This window comes from Callithrix jacchus, chromosome 8 (assembly GCF_049354715.1).
Source record: "Callithrix jacchus isolate 240 chromosome 8, calJac240_pri, whole genome shotgun sequence".
NCBI lineage: Eukaryota > Metazoa > Chordata > Mammalia > Primates > Cebidae > Callithrix > Callithrix jacchus.
This window is the reverse complement of record NC_133509.1, coordinates 88817148-88835186: the sequence shown is the minus strand read 5'-3', so window position 1 is coordinate 88835186 and position 18039 is coordinate 88817148. Positions and strand designations below refer to the sequence as shown.

Here is an 18039-nt window from a genome sequence, read left to right as displayed (position 1 = left end):
AAAAAATGCCTTTTGGCTGGCTTGTGGGTTGTTTTTTTTTAAATTTGTTTGTTTGTTTCTACCTATGTTGGCTGAAGAGTGTATGGCTTGGCTTAGAGATTTTTTTTCCCCCCGCAAAGTCAATCAGTGGTGCTGATCAATCTTAGGCCAAAGACCTAAGTTCCATGCTCAGGGAGGCAGACCATTCCAGATGAGTTTACTGAGAGGTGTAGTATGTATGCATCCAAAGGCTCTTCGATGGTGACTTCTCATGGTGAACTACTTGAGAGGGCTGGCAAAGAAATCATTGAACACAGGTTCAAAAAGACAGTTAGCTCGTTACCTTTATAGAATCAAAGGCTCCCACCCCAAAAGATTGGTGCAAATCACAGCTTAGAATGGGAAGAGGGAAATGAATAAAATGAGTATATTCCTGCTGGAGGACAGAAATGTTAATTAATAATGTCAGGCTTCTTCAAAATGTTGCACTTGAAAACCAAGGAAGTTAATGTAAAAGCTACGCTTCCTGGAGGTCTCAAGATACAGGAAGTAGGCACCTGGAATCAGTGGGGCTGTTTCTACATCCCCGCTGATTCACTTTGTGATCCATTCTGTTAATTCGGTCAGGTTTCCCCCGACTTAATTCATGGAAATGAAAGAAAAAGGGGAAAGTGTTTAAAAAATAATAAGATAATTGGAGATGGGCAACATATGCATTTCTCTGAATAAAACAAGCATGGCTAAAACTATATAAAGCTTTGGATAGAGAAGACTGGGAGACGGCGTCATAGACGAGAGGCTGTTCCTCTTGGCTGAAATGGAAAATGTTGGGTTAGGAGAAAAGCTGCAGACGTATTTATCTCGGGTTGGCAGTTCATGTGCTGGTTCTAAAGTCAGATGCCTCTGTTCAAATTCCAGCATTTCCAATTACATCCATGTGACCAAGGGGGAAGATCATTAAGCTGTTTAGGACCCACATACCTCATCTGCTAAATGGTGACTACTTCATAAGACTCTTGTGAGGACTGAAAGAAATAATATAAAACTTGTCAAGTGTTTAGCTCTGTGCCTGGGAAATATGAACGCTCAATAAATGGTAGCTATCAATATTAGCTTATGCTTTAGAAGGAAATATACAAACAGCTTGGCAGAGAGTTGACATTCTTCCTTCAGGCTATAAATGTAAGGCTGACACACCTTGTCTGTATACTGAACTGAATCTATAGCTATTATTGTGCCCCAGGATACTGTTTTCCCTCTTGTCCTTGTTTTCTGTCCTATGTTGCTGGACTACTTCGCTTTCTCTTATCTGGATCCTACATCAGAGTGGGATAGTACGTTTCAGTGATCTTTGTCAAGCACTTCCCATAGATACTACTGAAAAGCTTAAATGGATGTAAATAAACATCTTGTAAAGGAAGAAGATACAAGGCTTTATTCCAAAAGGCTGGGATAATATATTTGATATAAGTGAAGGCACATGTGAGTAAACATGACATATTAGTTAATATTAGCAATCTAGACGGCCACATTCCACATGAGTCCCACTGACCATTTTAGCAATTCATTTTCCATGATGTCTCCCTTTCAATTTCATGGATTGGGGATTTAGGAAGCAAAGAAATAGTCATAGGAGAGTGATATAGAAATGAATAGAATTGATCTTTAAATGAATATTCTCATTGGTTCAAAAGCAACTGGTTATGTTCCAAAATGCACAGCATCCTTAATTTAGCTTAGTTGTACTTTTTGATTCATGGTTTCAGGGCCTTACTGGTGAAACACTTTTGACTTCTTTAGGATGAACAGTGTGAGAAGTGTATTAGTATTTATTTTACTTCCTAAATAACAAACTTGTTAAAATTAGATCTGCTTGCGTAGATAGCTTTCCAGTTGCTTCTTGACAACTTAGCTGTAGAGGAAGAACAAACTATTTTGAACTTCACACCATATCTTCACAGTTCTTAAAGGGAAAGCAGAGCAATGGACCACATGAATCCTGATGGCAAATATTGGATCGTTTTGTTTATTCTTCTGTCAAGAGTTTATTGATCGAGTGAGCTCTCCTGTAGCTTGGGAAGCCTTTGATCTGCCAGGGAGAAATTGGGTTTCAATTTTGGCGGAAGGGAGGGGAGGAGGTTGAGAAAGGATTTGGAATGTAATGGCCCTTGTTATCTGTAGTGGTTAGAGACACTTCTGACCTGGGCCAGCGCAGGGCTGCTGCCTGCGAGGAAGGAGGAGCGGAGGGAGGGGACAGCCAGCCAGAGTGAGTTGAAGGCAGGGCTCTGGCATTTTCAGTAGGAGCAGTACTTAGTTAAAGCTGCTGGAGTGATTTCTTGCTGCTAATAGATTTGTTTCTTTAGAGGCAGATAAGTAAAGGAAATGATGACTTTTAAGTGAATAGTTCCCCTGCACGGGGCTGGTTTGTGTCAGCTAGTGCAGTGGCAGGAAATACCAATGGGTTTTTATTTTTTTGTAACCCAGTGACAAAAGGCTTTGCTGTCTCCGCCCACGCCCCCAACCTTCCCACCGTTGCTCCTTCTTGCCTACAAAACCCAGACACCGGCCCTTGTGCCTGCTGGTGGAGGGCCAAGGCTTGTCTGAAAGCCGTTTAAGTAATTGCTCATAATTGCACAGGTTCCCTGGCTGGGCTTTTACCTCTCCACCCCTGAAATTAAAAGGGGCCAAAGATGTGTGACCTTTTTCTAATGGGATGGGTACTGGAACAAAGGAATTCAAGGAGGGAGCCCCAGGCCTTTATCAGAGCTCATCTATGACAGCTAAAGGCCTGGGGAGAGTCAGGATTGTCCTTTTACAAGTTGAAGAGGAAAAGGAGTGGGAGGGAATTCCTCCTCTATAAACGTCTCCATTGTCTTTCTTCCCCTACTCTGGATGAACATAAAATCTTTGCCTGATGCTCAACACCATTTATTTCTGAGAAGGTGATGGGTGCTACCTGACTGATAACACCTTGTGGCAGCTCAGGAGGTCTGTGTTTACATTTATTAGTCGCCTTAGATAATTCACTTAACATCTCTGAGCCCCAGGTTCCGTCTGAAAAATAAGGATAATGAGATCATGCTACCTGTCAGAGGAACTGGAGATAATATATGCCATTCGCAGTACTTGGCACCAAGAAATCCAATAAATGGTCATTGTTTCCTAAATGTAATTTACTGATGTCATTTTACTTACCTTGATTTGATTTCTCTGAGCTGGGAAGAGACAAATTCTAGGCCTTGAATTTTATGACCCAAATTAGTTAGAATCCACAGAATTTTAAATTCAGAACAGAATTTTAGGATTATTTTGTTCACTGCTTTGCAAACCTGGCTCTATATTAGAACCACCTGAGCAGCATTTAAAACCATTGATACCTCAGCCTTATATCTAGCGATTCTGACTTATTTGGTCTGAGGTAGCAGCTGATCAGTGTTTTTGTAAAGAGATTCTAGGTTATTCCAATGGGTAACCAGAATTGAAAGCCTCTGATTTTGCTGAACCACCTCATTTCACAGATGAGAAAACTGAGGCTGATATTCATTTGCTAATTCCTTTATTTGTTAACTTGCTGGTCTATCCATCCATGCATCGGACAACCAACATATATTGAGCATTTACTATGTGTCAGACAATGTTCTAAGCGCTGGTGATAACCTTAAGTGGGCTGATCTTGAAGGAGAGCATGAGGACCAGAGCTGAGACCTGGCAGGGGATAGTTTCAACCTATCAGTTGCTGGCTTGTTGCTTTAAGTTGCTTCTTTAGGTCAGTAAATGTCACACCTGGGGCGGCAAGGAGAAATTGGTCATTAGAGATGGGTTGCTGGTAGGGATTTGGGATTCTAGCCCATATGGTGTCTTCTCTGTGCTGAGATTTCTGTGATCATAACTGAATCCAAACATTGCAGAATATCATATACCTGAAGGCTTTGTAGGCCCCAAGTCATTTTCTCTAGGCTATCCTCTTGCCCTCAAATTTACCCCCTATAGTCAGGCACAGCTTATGAGCTTCAGCTGGATTCTGGGCCTGGCAATCCATTCTGCTGACACAAACAGAATGGAGACAATGTGAAAATTCTGTGCCTTGGTTTACGCTATTATAGTTAATGATCTGTCAGTATTTCCATTTATAAGCCGCTATTTTTGGGGACATATAACCCAGTCATAAATGTTCTGTCTGGGCTAAGCCTTGGCACTTATGATTTCAGCCTGGGAGCACATGTGTGTGTTGGTGTGTGCATGTGTTTTTATAAGGATATGAGGGAAAAAATAGGTTAGCCATTTTTAAGCAAAGGATGGTGAGAAACGGAGAAAAATATGGTAATTGATTGCAGATTCTCTTTTGATGCTGCCAAGACTAGAAAACTGCTGAGCTGCTTTTGCCCCCAGTTGAGGACATGAAGGGTTGAGATGCTATTCCATGCCTTAATTTTGTGCAAGTAATGTTAATTGACAAAGTCAACATCCATGTATGAAGGGTAAAATATGGACCAGGGTGACTTCTCCGAGCAGGGATTGACTCAAGGTCAAAGGCTATGGAGGCCAGAAGCCAGAGAATCAAAACAATACTCTGCAAAGATGAGTTTCTTTCACCTGCACCTGGCTCCTTCCCTCTTTCAGCCCCTCTTGCTCTTTCTCTCGTTAATAGGAGATGGAAGAGGTACAGTGGGTTCTCAGAAGCCTGCCATCAAGTTTTTGATTGTATCCATAGTTGTCATGGTGTGTGCTTGATGGATGGAGTAGTCTATTTCCTTTTGAATAGCAAATGCCAGAAAACTTTTAATAATTTGGATATAACATCATGTCATAACATAATGCATAAAAGCTACCAGGCTAATGTGAAACATACCAAGCTAATCAATATTTGTTAGAATCCAGGAATCAAACAATCCATAACATTCAAAATATTGTAAACCTCATAATAGCCATTTTGCACTCAAAACAAAACTCAAATCGTGTTGTGAGCTGCTTCTCCCAGTTTTTCCAGAAAGATGCTGTTGCTTGAAACCTAAGAATGACCAACCTTGAACAACAAAGAACAACGCTACTGGTTAGCAGAGTGACAGTTGGTTTTGTCCAAAGACATGCTTATGAATCAAAGTCTACAATTGTACCCTCAGACAAGAATCTTCACAACTGCTGATGAGCACAGACACCGGGACTGTCTTCATATTTACCTCTTAGAACCGTGATCAAGCCAGGCATGAAAGTTTCTAGATCTGCTTTCCCTCACAACAATTCAACAGCTATCTGCTGTGGATTCCACTGTGCATATGTATATGTATATATATGTATATGTGTACATATATATTATTCTTAAAAGCTGATTTTGAGACCATCTGTCTCAGGAAGCACTCATCTCATAGAACTTTCTCTCTTGCTCACTGTGTGTTAGCCACCCTGCTCATCTTTGTGTTCCTTGAACCCATCAAGTCCATTCCCTTTTTATGGCTTTTGTACAACTTCTTCCTGTGCTTGAAATGTTCTTCCCTTCACTCTTTGCATGGCTGGTTCTTCATCCTCATTCTAGTCTCAGCTCAAATTTCACCTTCCTGGCAGAGGCCCCCTCCTTTCCCTTTCACTCTATTCCACAGAGGTCAGCAAACTACAGACTGGGGACCAAGTCTAGCTGTCCACTTGCGTTTGTAGGACCCAAGAGCTAAGAATGGTTTTTACACTCTAAATCACTGAAAAAAAAAAAATGAAAGAAATATATTTCATGACATAAAAATTATATGAAATTCAAATTTTAGTGTTTATAAAGTTTTATTTGAACATAGCCATGCTTATCATTTACGTACTATCCATGGTTCCCTTCATGCCACAGAGGCAGAGCTGAGTAGCTATTATAGAGAGTGCTGGGCCCACACATATTTTCCCTTGGGCCTTTTAACAGAAAAAGCTTGCCAATATCTCTAATCTAGTCTATACTACATTTTTCATTTCCCTATAGGACTTGCTATTGATAGTAAATTATCTTATCATCTATTTGTTTGTATATTTATTTGTCTGTATCTCCCTTCTAGAAGCTCTGGAGGACAGACCTTTTCTGCCTTGTTCCTTCCTGTGTAGTGTGAGACATAAAGTGAGCACTCAAAACTTACATACCGAATGAACTAATGAACGGAAGGATAGGGTCCTTGGGGCAACTTATTGACTCTGAAGTTTACATCAGCACATTCACCCTTTGATTAATTCAATAACTGTTTACTGAATGTCTACTATGTAGCTTACCCATTAGCTTATACAGTCCATTGCTTTCATGGCCTCAAGTGATCCTCCTGCCTCAAGTTGACCCATCAAGATGTCTGTCTGTCCTGGGCTGCTGTGAAGTTAGCTCCAATGGGCTCAGCAGACTTCCCAAGTCATCAGACTGTTCCGACTCTCAGTGTCTATTGACTCTCACACAGGAGATATCCCGTGTGTTATATCCTCTCCCGATGACTGCATCAGGGTCTTGCATCACAGGGCTCTAAATCTTCTTGCAGGATGACCTATCTGCCCTCCCTCAGGAAGAGGCATCTGCCCTATTTTTGCTCATTCAAGCACAACCTTTGCTTCTGCTTGTGTCCCAGAAATCCTCCTCTCCCCACATTCCCATTCATCCGGGCTTGCCCCGGTGGCCTCCCACACACACCTGCAAATCTCGTTCACACGGCGTCGGATTCATCATTGCTGGCCTGGAAGCATGAGAGAGGAGGGCAAGAGTCTGGTGGCGCACACACTTCCCCTTCCTCCTCCTCCTTCCTGCCTTCCCTGCAGAGGAGTTCTTGTGAAGGAGCCTCTGCGTGCTTTCCCTGGATGCCTCGGTTACTAATGGTGCTTTTGGAGGAAGAGGATGTAACAGTCTACTTTTATATATTAATGTATCTCAATTTGTGATGATGATAGGAATATAATTACACTATGTGAGTTTACTTAGCACTTGTTACAACAGTTGAACAAACTGTGAGTTTACTTAGCAGTTGTTTCAACAGTTGAACAAACTGTTGAAAGATCTGATTTGAACATACAAAAGAGAATATGATTCATCTTTATGGAAGCCTATCCTCTATCTCATGTTCTAGGATAAAGTGTCCTTTTTTCTTTTTAAAATGGAATCTCATTCTGTTGCTCAGGCTGGAGTGTAGTGGCGCGATCTTGGCTCACTGCCTCCCAGGTTCAAGTGATTCTCCTGCCTCAGCCTCCTGAGTAGCTGGGATTACAGGCACCTGCCACCATGCCGGACTAATTTTTGTATTTTTAGTAGAGACGGGGTTTCACCATGTTGGCCAGGCTGGTGTCAAACTCCTGAGCTAAAGTGATCTGCCCACCTTAGCCTCCCAAAGTGCTGGGATTACAGGCATGAGCCACTGCACCCAGCTTAGTCCATTTTTATACTAAACTGGTTTGCGATTATAATAACCATACAATCTGGACTTTTAGGCCCATTTGGTTTAAAATATACTTTCCCATTGTAAAATCATAAACACGAATATTGAGTTAGTGAGTCTGGTGACTGTGAGATTTTAATAGGAAATGTTGATCTATTTTGACACTCTTTTCAGCTCTCGATGGGTTGTCCAATTCTCCTCTGGGCAATAAGGAGCAGGCAGAGTTCAGCCAGGGTAGGAGATGGCTAGAGAAGTTAAGGACCACTGTTAGGGCTTATGGGGAACTAAGAGGAAACTGACCTATCACAATCAGTTCGCCGATTTACCTAATTTATTAAGAGTCAGGGACTAAATCTCCTGTGTCATGTCTATCCCCTTTCTTGGTTCTTACTTTAAATATGGGCCTCCTTATGTTCCTGTAGAGCCTCCAAGAACACCAGAGTAGAAAGTTCAAATAAAGGGTAATGCCATTTATGTTGGCCACCTGGCAACCTCAAGCACTGAGAAAAGCTCCAGGCCCATGTGGGTGCTTCATAAACATCATTTAACGTTTAATGGAGGGAAGAGACTAGTAAATGTGCTCTTGGTTGGCAAGAGGATAGGAAATCTGATCCCTTCCTTCTGACACTTAAGCCCAGCTTTTTTTCCACACACAAAAACACATAATACAGCCAAGAAGAAAAGATGAGACACATATAGGTGGTTCAATAAAGCAATTCATAAGGAGAAAAAATAATTCCTGCTTTTGTTGTTAAATGGGCATTCAAAAATACCAACCCCACAGTGCCGAGGTGGATACATCCTGACATCATTAAACACAAGCCTTGAAAAATATACTGTCAAGTCAGGTTTGGACGGAGGGTAAAATCAGGGATGGTCTGGCCCTTCTTTTCTCCCTACCCCCATCCTTTGTTCCAAAGACCCCCAGGACTCATTAAGAGCAGAGCATCTTTATAAGTCCACGTGTGTCACCTGTGAGTCTTGTAAAACCCAGATGCAGATTCACTAGGTCTTGGGCAGGGCTGAGATCCTGCACTTCTAACAGGCATCCGGTGATGCCAATACTGCTGGTCCACAGCCCTCACTCTCAGTTAGTGAGGTCTTAGAGAACAAGTTCTTCAGTCTAAATTGCTTGCTTCCTCTTGGCCTGAGGTCCAACTCAATCCTGAGGCCAGGACTCTAAAGTGAGTGCCATTTTCCAGGGCTGGAGTGTTGGAAATGTGTGTGTGCTGTGTGTTGCTTGGGCTTTTTGCAGTCCTGCTTTTGGAGTTCCCGGCCAAGTATCTCCACAGCTTCCAGTGGGACTGAGATGCTCTTCATCTTCCCTGTTAGTTGCTGTGGTCTGTCTCCATCAGGCCCCGATCCTAGACTGGCAGTAGGAGCTGCTCACCGCTAGGTAAAGGCTCTGCCATGCGTTGGCTGTGAATGCTGGGCAAATTACTTGAATGCTTGGTCTCGGTTTCTTCATCTGTAAAATGGGAACAATAATATTGCCTATGTGATAGTGTTTGTAGGATTCAGTGAGTTAACCTAGGTAAATACGTAACACATGCCTAACTCTGAGTAAGCTCTCAGGGAATGTTGGTCAGTCTGGTCACATACACTGGTCTCTGCCCTTTTGATGATGCTTAAGAGGGATGTGTTGTTGTATGTATGACTAAGTTTTCATTATATATGTTGGCCTCAGGGAGGCAGTTAGGTGCACTGTGATTAGAAGATTGTGAAGTGAGTCACAATCTTCTAATCACAGTGATCTCAGTGGGCAAAGGACAGGGCTAGTCTTGGTTATTTAAGGTCATCTCAGGTGGCAGGTTCAGTATATAAACATTTGGGGAAACCCAAGAGACTGGCAACCACCCTAGCAGTCTCAGTAACAGTGGAGGACGTTCTAGATACACAGCTGTTGTGGTAGCAGGCATCTTATCGTCTCCCTGAAGCGACGCTAGTGCTCCCTAATGCTATGACTGGGTCTTACAGATGATTCTGATGATCTCTGCGTCTTCTATCATCACCTGGGTCCACGTTCTCGCTCTGGCATGAGTGAGAAATCCCTCTGCTCTCCCTCCCTCATGCTCTCTGCTCGTCTTTCCTATGTCTGTCTTCCATTCTGCTGCTGTTCTACTCACTCTCTTTCCTGATGTCTTGAGCTCAAACTCTCTGAGAGAGTATCTGATTTGGTTCAGTCAAATCCAGTGTAGAATGCCTCAGTGGAGCCCCTGCTGAATCACTGACCAGCATGTGGTCCAATCAGCTATGGCTAGCACCCCGTGATTACAAGGTGTAAGTCATAATAGTCCCTCTGGTTGGTAAAATAGGTGCAGGCACTTAGGTCATGTGCCATTTAAAATACTTTCAGCAGAAAATTTGATTCAAATGGCTTACAAAATAAGGAACCAATTATCTAATATAGTAATAGTCCAAAGGTAAGGTGTTTCTTGGGTAGGTTGTTGTTAGTTGCTTGTATAAACCTATTTTTGTCTTCTTTCTTTGCTTGAAGGGCATGGATTTTGTTTCCACACAAAAATATACAATTGGGAAAGAGTGCCCTATCCCCAGAGCCATGAGAGATTTTGATAAGTTTCTTTCTGTTCCTTCTGCCAGTGATTGGCTTAGGAAGGGGCATGTGACCCAGTTATGATCAATAAGACACAGAGGAACTTCTGGGAAAATTTACTTCCTTTTAAAAAGCAAACTTTCCAACTTAGCAATCCCGCTTAGAGGGAAATGAAAGCATACCTCCACACAAATACCTGTTTGTGGATGTTCATAGCAGCTTTATTTATAACAGCTCAAACTGGAAACACCCCAAATGCCCATTAACTGGTGAATGGATAAAAACTATGGTATAGCTATACAACAGAATACTGCTCAACAATAAAACAGAATTAAACTACTGACATTTGCAACATGAAAGAATCTCAAATGCGTTGTGCTTAATAAAAGAAGCGAGACACAAAAGGCTATCCTAATGTATCATTAAATTTATCTGAAATCCTTGCAAAGGGAAAATTATAGGGACAGAAATCAAATTAGTGGTTGCCAGGTTCTCGGGTTGAGAGAGGGAACTGACTACAGGTAGACATGAGGGAATTTTTGGTGTGGTGGAAGTGTTTTCTACCTTGATTGCAACATGACTGTCAACATTTGTCAAACTTATCAAACTATATATTTAGAAACGACAAATTTTACTGCTACTTTTGTATCCATAAACCTGACTCTAAAAAAGAGTGACATGTGAGATGAGAGGAAGCAGGCCCTTTTCTGCCTTTTGACAATGCCTTCAACATATATTATCTGAAGCTGAAGTGGCATCAGGGACCATGATGGGGAGCCATCCTGGAAGTTCTCACACTGAGGATGGTGGAGTGGGAGAAATTGTTGAGTTGCTAAATTAACCAGCCTTAGAATTGTCCTACTGATGGCAGCAGTGTCTTGTCTGGAGCAGCCACTGCCTTGGTGCTGACTGCAGTTGGGAAGGCACAGCTGGGATTGGGCACTCCATGGAGCTGGTGCAAGCTAGTGGGAGTAGGGACCAGGTGGAAGCCCCATTCCCTTCCAAGTTTGCAGGGTGCAGCTGCTGCCACCTAGCCACTCCTGCAGGCCCAGAGTCTCTGCACTCTTAGGGGTGGAAAGCCCCCCTGTCCCCACAGGCTCAGTAGTGCCTGATCCTGCTGCCTGGCCTCTCCTAGCTGCCTGTACCTGCTCCAATCTTGGAGCAAAGTTGAGGCTGAGCCTGGGTCTATTGCAACCTGGCCATGTGTGTGCATACTTGGGGCAGGACTGACATGCCTGTCGCCTTGGTCCCCCCAGATTTTGGAAATTAGTGAGTCCCTGGTGAAGCCCCACTTTCAAGCCAGGGACAGCCTGAAGCTGGGGGCTGGGCTAATGGACCAGAATGGGAACTTATTGTGCTTTTCCTGGGCCTGCCCATGGCCACCCCTGAACCAATCAGCATGCACTTCCTCCCCTCTAAAGCCCATAAAAAATCCCGGACTCTGCCAGACTCCAGGAGATGACCAGATGACCAGCTGTGGAGAGGAGCTGCCCACTGTGGGCCTCCTCCCTGCTAAGAGCTGAGTACTCATCAGACATACTGCCTATGAACAGGAGCTACCCACTGCAGGTCTCTTCTGAGCTGTTCTGTTGCTCAGTGAAGCTCCTTTCAGCTTGCTCACCCTCCACTTGCATGTGTACCTCATTCTTTCTGGACACAGGACAACAACTCAGGACCCACTGAATGGTGGGGCTAAAAGAGCTGTAACACAAACAGGGCTTAAACACGCCCCTTGCTCACCACATTTTGAGTGCCAAGGAGCTCAGGCCTAGGAGCTCCCTGAGCGAGGGCTGTGACAACCTTTCTGGGGCTCTGCGGTTCCTGGTGTCTCCAAGCTTCCGGATACTACTACCACATTCCCTGGTGCCAGCCATGGAAGCTACTTGTGTGACGCCTGGTCCAGCTGCAGTCTCTCAAGGATCCAGCACCCATATTGGTGCCTGGAGCTGCCCACCCTGCTGCAAATGGCATGTCTGGCTGTGCCAGTGGTTGGATCCCATGCTTGCTTGCTCACACACACCTTGCTGCTTTGTGCTTGGCTCACCCTTGGCAGGCTGAGATTTAAGCTGGTCGCATGGGCTGAGCACAGTCTGCCAGGCCAAGTGGGCAGAATGAGCCCAGCGGGCTCGAGTAAATACTCAGGCACAGGCACCACCAGCCACAGAGGTTTCCAGCTGATGAAGCAACACCCCAAAGATTCCGCGACACTACCTCTGACCTCTTGTTATATGAGAACATTAATTCTTTGTGTGCTTTCTGCCCAAAGCATCCCATCCTAAAAGACACATGATCTATGTGTAAAAGACTTCCTGCAGTAACTTTGCCCATCAGAAAGAGACTGCAGAAATGAAAGAAACTCACAGCATCATTGTCCATCTAGTACAATAATCTACACTCACTGCATATGGTGATTTTATTCATTTTATGTCTTGAATATCTTAGTTTGTACTTCCACTCATTACTACAAAAGTTTCTAGTTACATAGACAAATGGAACAGAATATAGAACCAAGAAATAAGGCTGCACACCTATAACCATATTATTTTTGACATACCTGACGAAAACAAGCAATGGGGAAAGGATTCCCCATTTAATAAATGGTGCTGGGAGAACTGGCAGGCCATATGCAGAAAATTGAAACTGGACCTTTTCCTTACACCATGTACAAAAACCAACTCAAGATGGATGAAAGAGTTAAATGTAAAACCTAAAACTACAAAAACCCTAGAAAAAAACTTGGCAATACTATTCAGTACATAGGCACAAGCAAAGATTCCATGACAAAGATGCCAAAAGCAATTGAAACAAAAGCAAAAATTGACAAATGAGATCTAATTAAGCTGAAGAGTTTCTGCATAGCAAAAGAAACTATCAACAGAATAGACAACCTACAGAATGGGAGAAAAATTTTTAAATCTATGCATCTGAGAAAGGTCAAATATCCAGCATCTATAAAGAACTTAAATTTAAAAGAAAAAAACAAAACAACCCCATTAAAAAGTGGGCAAAGAATATGAATAGATACTTCTCAAAAGAAGACATACATGCAGTCAACAAACATGGAAAAGAAACTCAACATCACTGGTCATAAGAGAAATGCCAGTCAAAACCACAATGATATAACATCTCACACCATTCAGAATGGCTATTATTTATTTAAAAGTAAAAAAAGTAACAGATGCTGGAGAGGTTATGGAGAAAAAGAAACACTTTTACACTGTTGGTGGAAGTGTAAATTAGTTCAACCGTTGTGGGAGACAGTGTGGCGATTCCTCAAAGACCTAGAGACAGACATACCATTTGACCCAGCAATCCCATTACTGGGTATATACGCAGAGGAATATTAATTGTTCTATTATAAAAACACATACACATGTATGTCCATTGCAGCACTATTCCCAATAGCAAAGGCATGGAATCAACCTAAATGCCCATTAATATATGCTGGATGAAGAAAATGTAGTGCATATACACCATGGATACTATGCAGACTTAAAAAGGAAGATCATGTCCTTTGCAGGGACGTGATACACGTTTACCTGTGTAACAAACCTGCACAGCCTGCACATGTATCCATGAACTTAAGATAAAAGAAAAAACAAAACAAAACAAACAACAACAACACAAGTTTCTAGTATATCTGCTTCCCTTAGTCCAGGAGTCCCCAACCACCAGGCTGCAGACCAGTCCACTACATGACCTGTTAGTGCAGTTTTCAGGGCCTTCTTAGAAATTAAGTATGATGGCTCAAGCCTGTAGTCCCAGAACTTTTGGAGGCCGAGGCAGGTGGATCATGAGGTCAAGATATCGAGACCATACTGGTCAGCATGGTGAGACCCCGTCTCTACTAAAGATACAAAAAAATTAGCTGGGCATGGTGGCGCGTGCCTGTAATCCCAGCTACTCAGGAGGCTGAGGCAGGAGAATTGCCTGAACCCAGGAGGTGGAGGTTGCGGTGAGCCAAGATCACGCCATTGCACTCCAGCCTGGGTAACAAGAGCAAAACTCCGTCTCAAAAAAAAAAAAAAGAAATTAAATATGAAAGTGAATACTTATTTAGCATAAGCAAAGATTACACATTTATAAGTGCTGGCAACTACTATATATATCGTAATAATGCAGAAAAGTAACTGAATATTTTATTGATTAGGTGCCTGACGTGCTGCTCTAATATGTTGCCCTCTACATTCTCCCTCCTTAGAATTTTACAATTTTGATAACTGAAAACATTTTTCCGTAGACTAACTTCTGGATGCTTACATTTCAAACCCTGTTTCTCTTCTGTTACCCACATACTTGTGCAAGAATGGTGAGTGAATGAATGAGAGAATGGATCAGCTTCTTGGAACTGGAACTTGTGTTGAGAACTAAGAAGCCCATAGTTTATGATTTGCAGATATATGCTTTTTTCTTTCCTACCACCCCTCCCTGCCCTCAGGTTATAGGCTGGGAGTTTCCAGTTAGACTAGCTAGTTTCTGATGATTCTGTCCATGGATATTTAAAGAAATTTGGACATGTTTACCCTTTTATTACAAATATAAATACACCCTAATTAGCACGGGTTGAAAGGGGGCTCAGAAAAGGGGTTTATGTCTAGTGAGTGGAGGAAAGAGGCCCCTTTGTGAAATCGGAACTGAGGTGAGTTGGCCCCATTCCCCAAGAAGCCAGGCAGAACTAGTAATGTGGAATGACCTAGTATCCAATGTGGGCACCACTGCCTGAGATCATCCGTCAGCTGCTGGAAGGAAAGGAGGTGAAACCTGCTTCATTTATTTTGAGACAGTTCTCACAGACAAAGCCCACACAACTCCATGGACAGCAGAAAGCATGAAGGGAAATGGGCTAGTGCTGAACCATGCTCCTTCACTCCCCAAAACACGGCACCCAGTCCCTGCCTGTCTCACCACCATCTTGAATTCCCACCACTTCCTCAGCCTGAAGCCTCCATCACCAACACCTACCTGGGAATGACCCAGGCTTGCTGCCATTGTCTGTAGCCACCCATCTCCTCTAGGATAAATTCCAAACCCCAGCTTTAATGCAGAGTTTCTCCCTGCCAGGCTGCCCTGCCTCTTCTTCAGCCCAATTGGCCTTGCACACGTTTGCACTTTGGAATGAGATGCTCTAGTTTTCCCCAGGTAACATGCTATTTCACTACTTGGTACCTTTGCTCAGATTGTCCCTCTCCTGTCTGAAATGCTGTAACCCTCTGCTTCCCTGGGTCAGGTCTGACTGAGCTTTAAGTTTTAGGGTAGATATCAACTCCTCCAGATGTCCTTGCTGCCTCCCCAAGTGCTTGCTCTCTGCTGTGCCATTACTCTAATTTTCTTCCTGTTCCCAGAAATTGGAACGTAGTAGCTGCTCCAGTGCTCATTTTGCTCTATTGTTTAAGAATATTCAATTCTGGTATAGAAGGAAACAAATAGAATGGATAAAACTCATGTTCAGCACAGATAACAAGTAGCCTATTGACAAATAAATTAAGTAGAACATGTGTGAATGCAGACAGAAAGAGGTGGAAGGACCAAGTAGTTACTAAACATTCACGACACACTAAATACACATGAGGTGCTATTGCAGGGCTTTTCCTTAGTTCAGCTAAAGATAGGGTCCTTGTCTGTTCCACGGCCACAAAAATTTAGGCTTGCAGATGGTTTGAAGGGTGAGTAAAGCAGGCTTTTATTGGGTGAAAAGGGGGTAAGAAGGTGGAGGAACAGGGATCCTCTGCAAGGCCAGAGTCCCTGCTAGAGCACTTCCCATCCACAGCTTAAATCCCAGGTCAACACAGGGACCCCCTCCCACCTAGCTGTCTCAGTACTGAGTATTTGTAATATCTTAATTTGAATCCCCATTGTCACACCCATTTGGCCCCATGTGTCTTCTACTTAAGAGGTACAGATATAATTCATGGCTGCTCAATAGGCTAATTGCCAAGTTGCAGCTGTGGCCAAGTGGACTTGCTCCTGGGTCTGTCTGATAGAGCAAATGTGCATGCTCTTGACCTTTGTCTGTTGGGTCCTCTTGCTCAAACCTCAACTCTGGCCCTCTCAATCATTCCATTGATGGAAAAGGCAGAACCCAGAATTTAAGTTGTATGGTTCTTCCACCTGCTTGCACTCTATCCTATGTGTGATAACGTACACCGTGTATTTTTCCCTTGCTACTCACTGTGTGCTTTAAGTTGACTAAATGAATCATATGATTTAAGCATTTTTATGCAGTCTGAGAGCCTTTTTGTTCTATGACCTCTGGGAGAGCCTGTTAGGAAGTGAACTTGGGGAACTACCATTTTGTCACAGCAATTTCTCACCCAGCACTGCTCAATGATATTTACCTAAGGAGGGATTTTATGAATGAACACACTGAATAATACAGAATTGTCTTTTAGGCCTCATGGACTCACAATTCTGCCTATCACAGGAAAAAGAGCTGTGAAAACCTGACTGCTGTTGCTGCCTTTTGTGCATCCAGAATGGCCTCTACTTTCCCTGGACAGGTAGGGGAGACTTGCAAGACTATAAATAGGGTAAGCAGATTAGGGGCAGGGGATTTCAATATGAAGAATGAGAACAGAAGCTGGGAATGCATGATAGGCAGGGATGTCATTTTCCAGAAAATGGTAGTGATGGGAAAAGGATAAGAAGAGTGGTTTATAGGCTGGGCACGGTGGCTCAAGCCTGTAATCCCAGCACTTTGGGAGGCCGAGGCGGGTGGATCACGAGGTCTAGAGATCGAGACCATCCTGGTCAACAAGGTGAAACCCTGTCTCTACTAAAAATACAAAAAATTAGCTGGGCATGGTGGCGCGTGCCTGTAATCCCAGCTACTCGGGAGGCTGAAGCAGGAGAATTGCCTGAACCCAGGAGGTGGATGTTGCGGTGAGACAAGATCGTGCCATTGCACTCCAGTCTGGGTAACAAGAGCGAAACTCCGTCTAAAAAAAAAAAAGAAGAGTGGTTTATATATCCAGAAATGAAGTGGAGCAAGGCAGGGAAGATAAAGAGAACTGTGAAATTTAGACATATACAATGGAAGTGTAGTGGGTAGGAGAGGGGGCAAAAACAGGGGAAGCTGGGGTGGAATATTGGGGTACTAGCAGTGTTCTGGGTTGTAGGGAAAATAAAGTATGGAAGTAAAGTTTGGGTTGGTAAAAACTCAAGAGGAGCTGTGGGGGTTTGGGATTCTTTGATTCATGAATTTATAGTAGAGAGTTTCTACTTTATTGATGTGTTGCTTCTGTTTGTGATAGGTTAATTCTCCATGTATAATTCCCCTCCCTTTTTTTAAAGTGCAGATGCTCTCTGTGTTATTATATTTTAAATAATACCTCAGTCTCCTTTCTTAAATTGGTTCCTTGAAATATAAGTAAGCAAATAAATACTCAAACAATTAAATGAAATTTCCCTCTATTGATGGTCTGTGACCATTCTGAAAAATAACATCTGCCCTCTACTTGGCTCCAGGGGATTTTATGAGCATTAATGACTTGTCTGAAAAGCGTTTCATTTCCTTGGAAACAAGCTTAACAAAGTGTTTTTCTCTCTACAATGATATAACAAGCCACTCATGCTGTGCTACTGATTTATAATAATTGAAACTTTGGTTGCTAAAAAGTTTAAGTACTTTGATGGTAGCTCAAAACAAAATCTTTAATATTTTTATATGTCTTACGTGTTTTAGGTGATAGATAAATAAATGGCCTTCTCATGACTTAAAAAAATATTTCCATGATATTTAGTCTCCTATCATATTTTAACTTGCTCTTACATCAGTTCACAAGGTCATGGACTTGGCCTGTTTTTTATTTCATGAACATCTGGATTTATAGTGAATGATTCATGCAGCCTGATACATAGCTGCCCTCTTTTTGCTCTCTCCTATTATCACTTGTGGAATTCGATTTACCTCCTACCCTGTGAGCTATTCTTTCATTTGAAACAATTTCCTCAGTTATACAGATTTCTAGTTTAAGGAATAATCATGATTAATTATTCCACTGTAATGGAAATTGCTCTCTGGAGTGGGTTTTCCCATTTTGAGAGAACAATCCATGTCATCTTTTGCAAAGGACACCATAAAGGACTGAGATAACAACAAAAACAATAATGACAACCACAACAAAGCCCAAAGCA

The 18039-nt window shown here is 42.7% G+C and overlaps 1 pseudogene across 9 annotated transcripts in view; it reads left to right on the top strand.

Annotated features, from left to right (window-relative positions):
• Positions 1–18039, top strand: part of LOC118144943 (keratin, type II cytoskeletal 8 pseudogene) — a 376247-nt pseudogene that overhangs the window by 108546 nt on the left and 249662 nt on the right. For 7 of the 9 annotated variants that reach the window (XR_013521224.1, XR_013521223.1, XR_013521222.1 and 4 more), the window contains one exon: positions 16296–16403. The product of XR_013521224.1 is annotated as a keratin, type II cytoskeletal 8 pseudogene, transcript variant X4 (transcript). The other 2 variants (XR_013521227.1, XR_013521231.1) reach the window with 2 other exon arrangements.